The 13,934-nt window shown below is 38.2% G+C and overlaps 1 long non-coding RNA gene across 1 annotated transcript in view; it reads left to right on the forward strand.

Annotated features, from left to right (window-relative positions):
* The window catches only part of LOC144205523 (uncharacterized), a 118,825-nt gene extending 106,691 nt beyond the window's left edge, over positions 1–12,134 (forward strand). The window contains exons 10-15 of the long non-coding RNA XR_013328115.1: positions 2,686–2,852; positions 4,222–4,376; positions 5,519–5,635; positions 8,468–8,547; positions 8,992–9,138; positions 11,066–12,134. This is a non-coding gene — a long non-coding RNA (uncharacterized LOC144205523). The remainder of the gene's footprint in view (positions 1–2,685; positions 2,853–4,221; positions 4,377–5,518; positions 5,636–8,467; positions 8,548–8,991; positions 9,139–11,065) is intronic.
* The last annotated feature ends 1,800 nt before the right edge of the window (positions 12,135–13,934 follow it).

Consider the following 13,934-nt stretch of genomic DNA (forward strand, 5'->3'; position numbering starts at 1 on the left):
AAGAAATTCTTTCATTCTTCAAGTGTTTATAGTTTTCGTTTGAACGCGAAGAATCTGAGCTGGCTAAAACAACCTTCAGTGTTGCTCAAGCAATGTAACGGTTATTAATGTGGTGTGCTATCATGCCAGCAGGTCTTGTGGATATATGCCCAACATGTACTGTCGTGTCATTGTTGTGCTTAAGGTGAACTTAAGGTTGCATGGAGTTAGAATCACACACGCACCCACGCACACACAAACAAATGCTAGCATTTTGATTATATAAGGAGTGTCCAAATTAAGTGTACCCATGATCCGCTGAATTGAGTGGTTCCATGCCTGCTTGATTGTAATTCTATTAGGAAGAGCTGTTTAAAATCATGGGCTAATCTTTCTAAGGGAATATGTTGTCTTTTTCTGTGCTTAGCTATAGTCCACATGGGATAGTCGTTCTTCTCGTTTTTATGGAATATTCTTTCATTGGCTGAGATTGATTGAGCTAATCAATTTTGTCTATGGGGCTTTTAGGCAACTTCTCAATGCTAGATTGATATATACTTCAACCAGTCCAGTGTGTAGCTTAATTCCACCCATCTCTACGTAAGATCAGATAGGATCCCCAAAATGACATGGAATGTCTTGGCAACCACAGTAAAGCACTGCGGTATCTGTAAGTATTTTATAATAGCCAAGAAAAACTAACATTAGTTTTCTTTCATTTTGGTGGACCTTGGTTTTGGTATGTTATTGTCTTTGTGAAGCGTCACGTGACGGACGTCCTTTTGCTCTGTCACCAAGCATTTGAGTGGAAGTACTGATATTTGCTTAAAATCCCTCCCATCTCTGCTCAGGCGGCATCACAAAACCATGGTGGTTGGGCACACACTGACTCTTGAGTACATGAGAGTCTTTAGAGTGCTTACTGCAGGACTTCTGATGGTTTTATGTTGCGTCTAGACTTTAATAAGTGGCTGTGTTTTCCTGAGTGCACACCCCAAATCTCCCTTGAAAGTCAGATGATGAGGCTTTTGTTGTTGAGCTGAACTCAAATAAACATACTTAATAGGCCTAAATGTGGTCAACCTTCAAGGCACTTGAGAGGTGTTTATAATGTACATCTTGAGGAGCGTGAAAAAGAAGAGTGGCATGTTGAAATATAAGCATTTTCTCAAATGTGACATTAAAATCTAATATAGTTTAATCAACACATCTGAAATTATTCTTACTTTCCTTTTATTTTACTAGCCTTTTGTTTTTTTTCAATGAAATACAGTGGCTGTTTGCACAGGGAAAGAATAAAAGCATGCCAGCAGTGCATAGGATCTCTTATGGCCTCATGCTGTTCTAGGTGAACTGATACTTACTCTCATTTACCATCTGTGGGTCACCTGTGACCCATCCTGATAATACCTGCTTAACAGATGGACTATCAGATGGCTTGTCTCCTGGGACACGAGCATATCACCCTAACATAAGTCCTGCTCTTGTCCTATTGTTAACCACAGAGCATTTGCTTCAGTCTGTGGGATTTTAATTAAAAACTTCCCAGATTGAAGAAAAAAATGAATAAATATTTGATTTTGGAAGCAACACACAAACACAATAAAAGTTAAAATGGTTTAATCAAGTATAATCGCTGTCCGGTGAGGCGAGACAAGACCTGAGAACAACAGTTGCAGTGTTATATGAATGCTTTTAAAGAGTTAAAAAAACTTTTATGTTAGAGTCCTTATAATAGCATTGTGTTGCTGCAGTGTAGTTCTAAAAATTTCATTAATTTTAGTATTTAAGTGCAATTGTTTTGTTATATTTCTTACAATGAATCCCCCCCCCCCCCAAAAAAAAGGGATGCTTAGCAAACCATGACTGAATTTCCAATCAATCATTCAATGCTCTCTTGCAATAAGTAGCAAACAGGACACATGTTTGTTAATTGGAAGGGAGGGAGGGGTTAAAGACTTCTTTCAACTTGCAATCTGTCAGTCTGCACCAGTGCATGCTGAGACGAAGGACCGGACACAGGTTTCAAGCTGAGCCCTTCCAAGGACACTAAACTGCAGCAGCCGTCGTCTCGGAAACACTCAAAGCAGCTGTTTGCTGTGTGACAGTTTTACACATGTCCAGACTTATTTGACACATTTCATGGCAGAAAAATATCAACTAGAAACATTAATACACACCCTTTTGATCATTATAAATTCATATCCAAATAAAGTAACTCAGATGTGGCCCAGGACAAAAAAATAAGTTTGATACATATGATTTAAATGTATTTATTATACAGTGCAGTTATGTCTGGGAGTTCATCATGATTTAGATTAGGGTTCTGGGTGGGTTGCCAGGTAAAATGGCAAGCAAGTCATCACTATTACCGAATAGACATGGATACTTACATATTCAGGGCACGTATTTTGCATTATGACATAGAAAAATCTGCCTAAACTGTCTGTTTGAGAGAGTAGCATATTTGTGTTTGATAGTTAGCCTTGCAGCCGACTTCCTGATTCATGGAGCGTAATCCCAATGCTACATATGGTTGTATGCCAAAGTGGCAGGTGGCACCCTAAGCCCTCGCCTTAAGGTCAATTTAGCGAATCGGAATCCCATTTCTTTGCTGTTGACTCATTTGTGCTTTGACTTAGATAAGCATTACAGATGCAAACAGAACCTTCAGTCTTTACATTTCAATCACTTCATCTGTCCTAGGTCGGTTTCCTGGAAGCTTGAGGAAACAAACGTTTCAGTGCCAGCAGAAACCACGGGAAGCGGTGTTGAAATTCCAAGCAAATCATTTCCACCATTGGTGGAACTTTTTGGAGAAGGCCTGTGGGAGAGGGCACTGGAGCCGTGTGAAATATTATGTGAGGAGTAAGGTCAGTGGCTTTTACACAATTTATTTTTTTTGTGAAATTATTACTGATTTAGTAATTAATAATTGTCTCCCTCTATCCGTTTCCACTCTTTGCTTGTTCTGAATGAGTCAAGACTAATCTTTTTAATGGCTACATTTAGAATTTATGGGTCGATTTTTGGTTTTATTTTATCTATTGCATTAAAATAGCTTCTGGAAAGGATGCCACCTTCTTTCTGTTTTGACACTACATGAGTTACTGTATTTATTTAAACCCTTCTGTCACGATCATGAATTCTTACTCTTTTCATGCCCCAGCATCAATCATTTTTAAACTGCAGTCATTTCCACTCATAACATCTGCTACATGATTTAATGTTGTCATGTGCCACAGTGGGTTGGTTTTCCTGCCACCGCTGAACACTAATTCAATAAAAGTTGGTAATTGATTTACACCAAACCAGTGTTTCTTATAACGTTACAGCAGATTGACGGAATTCATGAAAAAGGCCATTCAAATTTAAGGAGTTTGCGTTTAAAAGCCTACATGAACCAAAGTATGATCCGCTTGTATATGGATGCCAGGTCTTTATGAGGCCGTTTTTTTTTTAACATCAGATATAGTCACTTGCCCTTATAAACATGAGGGGAAGTGTACTCCACAAACAAAGGAGTCTTTCTTTTCAAGGAAATTGAGCATAAGTCGTATTAGTGCCCAAATATGGAAATAGACATCATGTTGCGTCATGTTTGATCATCATTTTAAGCCTTGAGCCAGGAGGAGACTCCGGTCTATGAGCCTAGATGTCACAAGCCCAGCAATGGATTCTGAGTTTTTAAATTACGTACATACTATAAGTCATCACTCAGGTTTGTGTTTTTATTTTCATCAAGCCAACTCAACCATCATTATATATTTTTTACATTTATTTTGTCTGTTTCATGACATACCTCTAATAAGAATATTTCTAATCATTATTTCTTTAATAATCTGCTGTTCCAATCGAAATTCAGTAGAGCTCCTGCATTGAAACCCTTTTTTCGTAATTTTGCAACACCTTATTCAAAAGCAAACCGCACCTGCTTAATTTAAAACCACAGGATGTGTATAATTTGTACCATTATATTATGAAACTGACATCTTAACCACTTTTGAGGAACCAAAGCCACTGCATTTGAATAAATGCAAGAGTTCAACAATTTTAAAATGTCTGGAAGCGTACGCATTGATACTTTGAACTAGTAGGTATTCACCTCTGTTTTTAAAAATGTTCTTAATTCCATATCTGAAATTATCGAGACATTTTGCTGCATGAGAATTTTGCGACATTGGAAGGACATTAGCCAGCTGCACATCTGATCCAGACGTTCGATTGTATTGGTCTTCACAGTCTCGCGTAAGGGAGGGTTTGCTGCTGTGAGGCTACTCCACCTAATCCCAGGCTGCATTACTCAAACAGTCCAGTCAAACAGCACACAGACATGGGGACTTCCCATTGCCTCCGAAGACATAGAGGGATACTGTATTGCCTCATGCGCCACTGAGGTAATATTATGACTTCAACCAAATACTGCAAACCCCAACACAAAATTGGACACTATAGTTTGAGAACCTACAGCGAAATTTTATGTACAGGAATATCTGCCCAAAAAAAGGAGGAGCACAGTAATGAGTTTCAGATTACTGAATGTTCCATAAATACTAGTTCATAAGTTATTTTTTCAACACCATTTTCTTCTAATGTATGGTTGTAATGTACAATTAAATGACAATGTTTTAGTAGTATTAATGTCAAGTGCAGCCACCTGATGGGTTTGTGGTTCATTGGCCTAATTTTAGTGTGGGCAGCGCGGGATTGATTCCCACTCAGTGGAGGTGGGATAGTGATTGTGAATGGTTGTTTGTCCTAAAACTGGTGGGTGACCATTCATGTGTGTAGTCTGCCTTTCCCCCAAAGTCAGCTGGGATAGGCACCAGTACCCTTTGACCCTGATGTGGACAAGTGGTGTTGAAATTGAATGAATATTCTCATGCTTCCAAACCCAAAATTAACTTTGATGACAAAGTATCCAAAGAGAAGGAAAGAAAAAAGAAACTGTCATATCCTCATTTGTACTTTTGCAAGATAAATGAGTGACTAACAGCTGTGTTTCATACCGCTGAGTCTAAGAAAAAGTAATGTTTTATTGCTGTGTAGCACTGTATGGGAAATCAAACCATATTTGGTAACTTCAAAATGCTGTATCTATGACACGCTTCACAAGAAGGCAGTTGAGTCGTTTAGAAGATGAATTAAATATTGAAAAATAACTCTTTTGGTGGTTGCCAACTTCTATCTGACGCATACTTTTTACTGATATATCCAACCACTGATATCGCTACCATGCCGCCTACAGTTGCAATGAGTAATCTAAAATTATGTTACTAGGGTGAAAATATTGGACGCTACAACCATTGTTGTTTGTGTCTGTTGTAACTAGGCCGATAAAAAAAAAAAAAAACCCTAAGACCTCTCAGAGAGACTTTACACAAAGGTGCATTATGTCACGTGCCACAACATATACAAAAGATTCACCACTTGTTTACAGCACATTTTATTCAGTACAAACGAAAAAAATATTTGACTTGATGGATAAATATGAACTCGTGGATAAATATGAACTTGTTCTATCTCTTAAAACAAACAGGGCCATATATTTCACTTGGAATAACAGAGATCAGCTGTATCAACACTCTTCCTACTGCAGCCAGCCACTTCAAGTGGGAAACTGTAGCGTCTGACAAAATCCATTCTAAGATACACGGTAAGTTTCTATCATCTTTGATCAGACAAAACACCAATCCAGTCTTGCAATTAGTCCGTCTCTTTTCAATACAGTAAATCCATAATTGGATTTCATCTGCCACTGTCAAATACAGACATTTTGACTATACAGGTTTAACAAGGGTCAGAAGCCATTAAATCGAAAATACACCAAAACAAGCAATTATGTCGTTTTCTTGGTAGTGTATTAGCTGTTCAATGGAAATTGGACTGGGTAAATACAGCGTAAATGTCCAAATTGAATGCTTTTGTGCTAGTGAGAGTCGCTTAACTTTGCACTCTCCAATAATCTAACCGCTGTTTACACTGGCACAGCTGTTAGCCTTGCCTTTGTTCAGCCGTTTGTGCACTCCCTCCTTTTCCCCAGCTTGATAACATAATACCCCGGGTATGTTTCTACAGGGCAATAAAACGAGCATGAGCCGCTATCTACTCTTTGATTGCACAACATCATCAGCTTTAGACACAGTCCCTGAACCTGCACTTCGACATCACAATGTTTTTATGCTCCCACACTTCATTTACTAAAAAGTAAAAGTCCCAGCCCCCTAAGCTTTAGTCAATATAACATTAGTTATCTGCTTCGCTGGCTAGTTTGGGAAGCACATAGGTAAATTGTTTACTTAAAAGTGCTTAATGATGTCATTGGCATGTGAGAGACCCAGCAGGTGAAATACTCCTTCAACATAGCCTGGATTTTATTTTAAATGTATCCACATGGAAATGACTATAATGAAACACTACATTTCAAAATGCTCACAGTAATAACAACCAACTGATGGACCTTTGACTTGGCTAAATCATTGTCAGAGTCAAAGCCTGTCCTGTCCACTGAGCGTCAACTAATGACAGTCTTCTTACTGGCCTCTGGGGAGAGTTTAGAGCATGCACTCTTTAAAACACGTACTACATGAATAATGCCAACAATGACACCAGTACAAGCACGCCTACTGTAGTGACTGGACGGCGGAGGTCTGGAAAGACTGTTTTGTTTCTATCATCAAAGCTATTGGGTTTGGGCTCTCCAGCTATCACTCAGCATCGCTCATGGCCACTTGGACCCTGAAATTTTACCCTGGGCTCTTGAGAGGAGAGGGTGGAGGGGCCAAAGAGACGAACGTCTCCTTGGTCTTGCTCTGCACGGCCGGGGGTCACTCGGCCATTCTTCTGCAGCACAAAAGACTGCTTCAAGTGCCTGTGTGACAATGGCCCTTAGATCACTGGAGCGTTATGATTACTGGTTAACGTGAATGCACTCTGTATTAATTGAGCCAGACTTAATGTGAACTTTTTTTTCGTTTTTTTTGGTTGGCATAGAAACAAGGTAGCAAGGCCTTCTAACCATGACTAAATGTCCATGTACTTTTGCTTTGATTAGATGTTTTTTGTGGGTTTTTTTTCATTTGGGGAGAAGCTACATATTAATTAAGGTTGTTGCTAGTCGTGAACCTCAAATGAGAGTAACCTGTAACTTTCAACTTCTCTGTAAACATGTTGACACTCACAAGCAGTCTATAATGAACATGTTCAAAAACCGCATGTCGTCAAAAGAAGGGCGCTATGACTTCCCCAAAGAGAATGTACAGGAATATCAACACAAAAGAACCAAACCAACACGTATGTTATTATCTTTTTGATCAAAGTCAGCATCAAATTAGAGATCTGATTATTTAAACATAGAAAAGGAGGGATGTTAGACCTGTGTGGTTAAGAGGCAACCATTGGCAAACTTGAACTCGGAGTTGTACTGAGCCTCTTCTATCGTGCAGACCCCCCTCATTTACACTTATTGTGAGGCTTTCCAGCAGTCCGGCTTCTTTCAGCACAAGTAGAGTCTGCCAGTGACAGACATCCACCCTTATGTCAAAACATTGTCTGCTGCTGCCAGTCTGCAGCAACCTCAGACAGCAGGCAGCCAGCCGCATTTACACTCTCACCCTCTGTATCGCTGACATTTACACTGATTCTTCCAAGCAAATACTTACGATATTAACGTAAAGACCAGTCAATTCGTCATTGTAATATATGCATGCAATACCCTGAGTTTTAGTACACCTCCACAAATAAATGAAACACAGTGCATAGCTACAATTGTAATCCTACAGGAGTCAAAAATATAAGGGTACTTAATATCGACTGTCATCAACTATGTCTAATAAATCTGTGAAATTAGCAACTGCATTAAAATGCATTTATTTGACTTTAAATGTCAGTTGGCGGTTTAAAAAAAATAAAATCGGACATGACATTTATTTGATGATTCACAATGTTCGACTATTTGCATTACTTCCTCCAAACCACATAATTAACTCCCCATAATTAGTTTGCAACTTTAAGTTTGTGCATGTATGGACTAGTTTTTGCATACATGCTACCTTTTGTAAGTATAGCCCTTAGTATGTTGTAACTAGAAGATCAATCCAGGCAGTGATGCCAATTTAGTGCAAGATGGTCTGAGAGGCTGCCAACAATGCAGTTTTCTTTTTTCTGACCCTAACTTGGGAGCCAAAATGCTCTCTTTATCAAATTCAAAGCTTTAACCGTTATATGTGATGAATTGCATAATTTCAGCACACTTTTCAACAAGCACATTCTCATGTATAAGACGTAATAGTGGATGAAGTACATGATCACCTGCATTCAAAAGTTGCACTATAATAAATTAAAAGTAATAAATGTGAGCTGATATGATCAAAATAACAACAATGAATAATAGCATGGCACTGTATTATTTGCTGTTTCATACTTATTGGACTTTGTTTCTAATCAAATTCAGTTGAGTCAACAATAAATGTCTTGTTTTTCTTTTCAGCTACCCAAAGCAGTGTAAAAGTTATTCCTGAGGAGCCAACCGACATTTTCAAAAATAATTACACACTGCTTTATGTTGAGGTATGTACGACACCCACTTGAGCCCGGCCTGTGTACTATTTGTAATGCTTTGTGGAAAATATTACAGCAACTGACAGATTTAGAACTAAATCACCCTGAATTTTACACAGCAAAGAGGTCAAACTACCATATTAATTGAAAAACAATTCCAATGGACACTCTCTGTTACATGTAGACTAGGTTTATATCAAGTCAGATTACACATTTTGCTTGTTGATTTATTTATTTAAACAGCTTTACTATCTTATTTATTTTACATATAAATGTATCATAATAGAATAGCATCAAATACACAGTACTTTTACAAAATGCCATGCAACATGCACGCTTAAGATTACACGCACATGCTCACACAATCACAATGCCTTAGTTTATCTACTTTAAGTAAACAGTTCAACATCCTGAGAAAAATGTGCTTTTAGCTCAGTTTTCTTTTCCTGCCAGCATCCTCATCCATCACTCAGCAAGCAAAGCAAAGCAGCATTATGAAGTTATTTTAAAGAATGCCAACCATCAACCATGATTTACATGTGCTTAAGCTGCCTGACCACAATCATCATGGAAATGGGCTCATTAGTTTAACATTAACAGGTAGGTGACACGCTCCAATGGAGTAGATTTTCAGCTTTAGCTTGTTTTCTTGTACATCAGGGTTTGGTTCCATGTTTGTGACGGTTAAGCTTTTTTGGCAATGAAAAGTAAACATTTTGTGCCGCTCGGTTGGGAATTTTGACAATGATAGACCTCCAGTTCATTTGAAGTTGGAAGGTTGGCATCAAATGAACATTGTTCATTAACTGACTGTCCAGATAGATTGAATGTCTACTAATGACAAACAAATGTTAATGTAACCGGATAAGAATGAAACAAGTCATGTGATTGGACGTCTAGTAGCCTGGATGGCTTTGAAAGACTGTTTGTGTTGTCTCAGTCACTTTATCAGTAGAGACTACTAAAACGTATTACCGTGTTTGCTAATTTAGTTATAGTAATTTTCTTGTTGCTTCTATTACACACAAAAAGCCAAAACATGAGGACTGCTTGCTTAACTTGAATCATTTCAAGAGTCCTTATTCAATAGAATTGAACGATTTACATTGAAGTAATATCATTTTACCATTTATCATCATTTTATCCTCTAAGATGTTACAAAACTGCTGCAAACTATAGGCATAGCAAATAATAGGTGGTAGTACTGTTGTGTAAAATGGAAACACAACGCCTTTCCCTTTGCCATTGTGGCTTTCTATCTGCAAACTTCCCCAAAAACAACATTAGTCCAACGAACTCACTCAACACGGAGATGATTAGACATGAAAACACATTTCAGCGAGCAAATTCCTGTTCTATCTCAAGACTTATTCTTGGTACATGAGCCCACTTTCTATCCGTGTGTGGGAGAACCAGCAGATCTTATTTACCTTAGAGGAAAGTCAAATGCCCCGATCGCCTATATTGTAACTGACAGGCCCATTTGGAAGCAATCTTCAAACGTGTCACGGAAGAAAAAAAAACAAAAAACGAGGCGTCATGGTGCAAGCTACGTCAGAAAATGCCAGCAGGAATACTTTCCTTAGAAATGGTAAATTTCACAAGGGTTCACTACACATTGCAGTTCTATTTTTTTTTAAATTTAAAGACGGAGAACTTTTCTTTTTCTTTCCCTGAATACATTATCCATATACTAATCTAATATCGAGGTATTATTATTATTTGGGCTACTTTCTTAAGTTCCAGTTATGATTATTAACCATTGCTTTTAATTAAAAAGGATCTCCATGTGATGAATTTAAAAAAAAACTAGAACTTACAGAAAACCATCATATTTAGACTCAACCCCCAAAAATGACATGAAAACCAGCAATATTGCCTTCATGTGAACAGTGATTTTCTTAAAATAACCTTACTGTGCATGTCTATTTTGTTATACCATGTTGTGGGAAAAGAGTTTCTTTTTTAATATCCATGTTAAGCTCAGTCTTTGCCAAAGTGACATAAATGATGACCGTTTGGGAAGAAAAGCGCAAAGACATCGAGAATAAACCCGACACGTGTGAGTCACCAGCATCCCCCTCACAGCAATTAAATTCGCTTTAAACCAACTAACATCTAATCTTATACTCTCAATTTAACCCGCTGTACTGTAATCCCATTTTTCCGAACCCTCAGCTGCTGGTCTCATGTATTGACCTTGTGAAAGTTCTCATAACAGTCATCAAGATAGATAACAAGGCATTCTAACAAGAGATTTTGAACCCCTAGAATTATCAGATAGTGATTTAATTTGAATTCAAAACTATCCTTTACTCTTTAAGACTCAGAACTGCAATAATAATGCATGTCCCTTCAAAAAGAGTAAATTTTAAGTCATAACCTTTGTGTGGATTTAGACATTTTATGATCAAAATGAAATGGGGGTAGTAGCTCTGCAAGCGCCCACAAAATGTGAAGCAATCTAGTTGAAAGTAGGGGGAAGGGAACATTCTCCCGGTACCTAATCCACCAAATTCTTGTTCAGGATCCGAGTCTGAAAACAGGCAGGCTTCAATGCTAGGCACGGCGACAGGAGGGATTGCAAAAGGCTGAGGTAATTGGATTGGAATACGGCATTGAGTGTCAGACAACAAAAGATATCCATCTCCCTCGTGGCTGTTCAGCTCTTTTGTTGCCGACTGGAATGCATTCGGTCATTCACGCGACTCTTCCGAGCTCAGCAAGGACAGAAGGACAGGAGAGGGCCACCAGCACGGGGATCAGTATGGTGGTCTCCCCCGCGTGGGCCGGACACAGTGCATGTGTGAGGATGCGTGAACCTAGGACCCCCCTCTTCTCCTTCCTCCCCCCCAAAGCCCAGGGGTCATTTGTGTGATCATTACCATAATCACATTAAGGCTGCAGGAGATTAGCACCATGGCCTCAGAGGAGAAAACTTGCTCTCCGCCATGCTTAACAGGACACTGAAAATACTGATCCACTACCTGATGGGAATTGTGGAATAGGGGAGCAATAGTCATTGGGATAATGGAGATTTGGACCAAGAAATCTATCGTTTCTATACTTTCCCATCACTAACCGAGTGTCTTTTGTTATTTGATATCATCATTTTCCCAGCGCCAACATATCCCGCCATCGTCATTCCAACAAAAGCATCACTTCTGAACAGGTCACGGGGGCCACGACCCACTCACACACTCTAGACTCAAATTTGCCTTTTGCCGTCAAGGGAGAAAAATTCCCCTCAGGGTTAAAACTTCTCCAATTAACCCTAATTACCTAGACGGAGTGTTTCAATGAGGCCTGTAACCTGAGATGTGTATCAGCTCAAGCGGGCACTGAGGAAGTGATACCTTTCATCTTGAAGTTCAACTACAGGAAGTGTGTCATTTAGATATTGACAGCCGTGATTTGGAATAACGGAATGAGCTTGATGGTCTTTGAATCCACAAAGGAATAGATATAATATGTAAGAGGTAGGAACATTGTGGACAAATCTGCAAACCACCATGAACAACTAGTTTTCTTTAAATATATCAATTGCATTTTTCTTTAGAAGTAAAACTGATATACTATGATAAAACAACTAAGTACTGATTGGGCTAGAACTTGAAATGAAATCATAGTGACATTTATCATTTTAATTTATTGCTTTAAAATGTGAAAAGATGCTGAAATAATGAAATATTACATCGGGTGCAAAATGGAGCTTAGAAAGCTGCCTCCAAAGAAATCATTACATTTTTTTTTCCTGATATAGTCTGATCTTGATTATTTTTTCTATTTTTAAAAAACATTTTTCAAAAAACGTATACTATACTATTTATACAATGGCTTCTGCCAATGATTACTAGCATTAAGATAGTGAAAATCTCACATGCATATTGTCTATTAAAAATAAAAATAGAGCCCATTTTCAACTTAAAATCACACAGCCCGAGTGCAACATCCCACACTAATCTTTACTTTATTGCCTATCTAAATAAAAAAAATTAAGTAAAGACTTTGCATTATTTCATAACCACATCCATATTTCCCCTTTGTATTGCCCTATTGATAAATGTCTTACAGCATTTAAAATACACACAATGCTATGTCAAGATGGACACAGTATAATAATAGCACACTGCAGGAAATCATTTTAGGCTTCTGCAGTAGGCAACATCTAAAAGAGGTGTGTGGCGGCCTCGTAAAGAGCAGTAAAGTTAGATGATGAAACTCAACGTGGTTACTGATTGATACAGTCAACCACAGGTCCTAACGGTGTTTCCGTTTTTGTGACCCATTGACTGACCTGTGAAATTGCCTCACACAAATCACTAACCACAGAGTGAGAGGGGGCTCCCATCCTTGACTATTTTTTAAGTGTGTGTGTTGGCCTGCTCTACTCCAAAGCACCAATGGCTACCTGGCACTTTTAGGAAAGCATATCTTTAAGCAATTCTTGTTTTTTTTATTTTTTGAAGGCCATGAAGACCTTGCATGTTTGGTTGCTCATAACACTGACCAACTTTGCCCAATTTTAGATTCTGAAAATACCCTAAAAGCGCATTCCAGCATAGAAATATGCAAGAACGAAGCAGGCATTGTGATTATTTCACTTATGGAATTTAGCGCATGTACTTCAAGGCTTACGGTCTACTGCACAAACAGATGGCATGGATATTTTCATATACCAGAAAGTCTGGCCTTGAGAAAAAAAGGAGTATATATGAGAAAATGCATATATTTTTAGAATACATTTGGCATTTACTGAGAATGAAGGACTGAGTATTTATTGTGTTGATGTTTTGGAGAAATAAGAACGCAGATTTGGTTTTGTTTCTGTATCCAGCCACAATATGAGACTAAATCTATCAGTACGGCCATCATTTCAATTCTAAATAGCTTACGTTTATTTGAATCCAAAAGTCATAAAGTGTTATGGCTGTAATTCTCTACAGGCGCCACTGATGATATATTTGACATGTTTTACTTGAAAATAGAAGACTTTATTTTAGAGACTGAATTTTAAAATAAGGCATTGCTTTGTATGCTTTGGTTTTTTAGGTGGTACTCAGGTAACTACTCAAATTAAGGTTTTGGTTTTTGAACTCAGAAAATATGAAATTTGGAAGACTTGTGGGATTGATTCAAAGTCAGTAGTGGAGGGATTTTGAGTGTGAAAGAATGTCTGTCTTTTACGGTGTCCTATGATTGACAGGCGACCAGTTTATGGTGTAGTCTGCCTTTCACCTCAGGTCACCTGGGATAGGCTCCAGCACCCCGCAACCATGTCAAGCATAATTGTGTTGAAATTGAAATGAATGGACATTGCATTTGTTTATAACTTTATTCACAACTATTCCATTCTTTCTTTTCAAGCTTAGGATTTATCAAAAACAGTTACATGC

This window comes from Stigmatopora nigra, chromosome 12 (assembly GCF_051989575.1).
Source record: "Stigmatopora nigra isolate UIUO_SnigA chromosome 12, RoL_Snig_1.1, whole genome shotgun sequence".
Lineage (NCBI taxonomy): Eukaryota > Metazoa > Chordata > Actinopteri > Syngnathiformes > Syngnathidae > Stigmatopora > Stigmatopora nigra.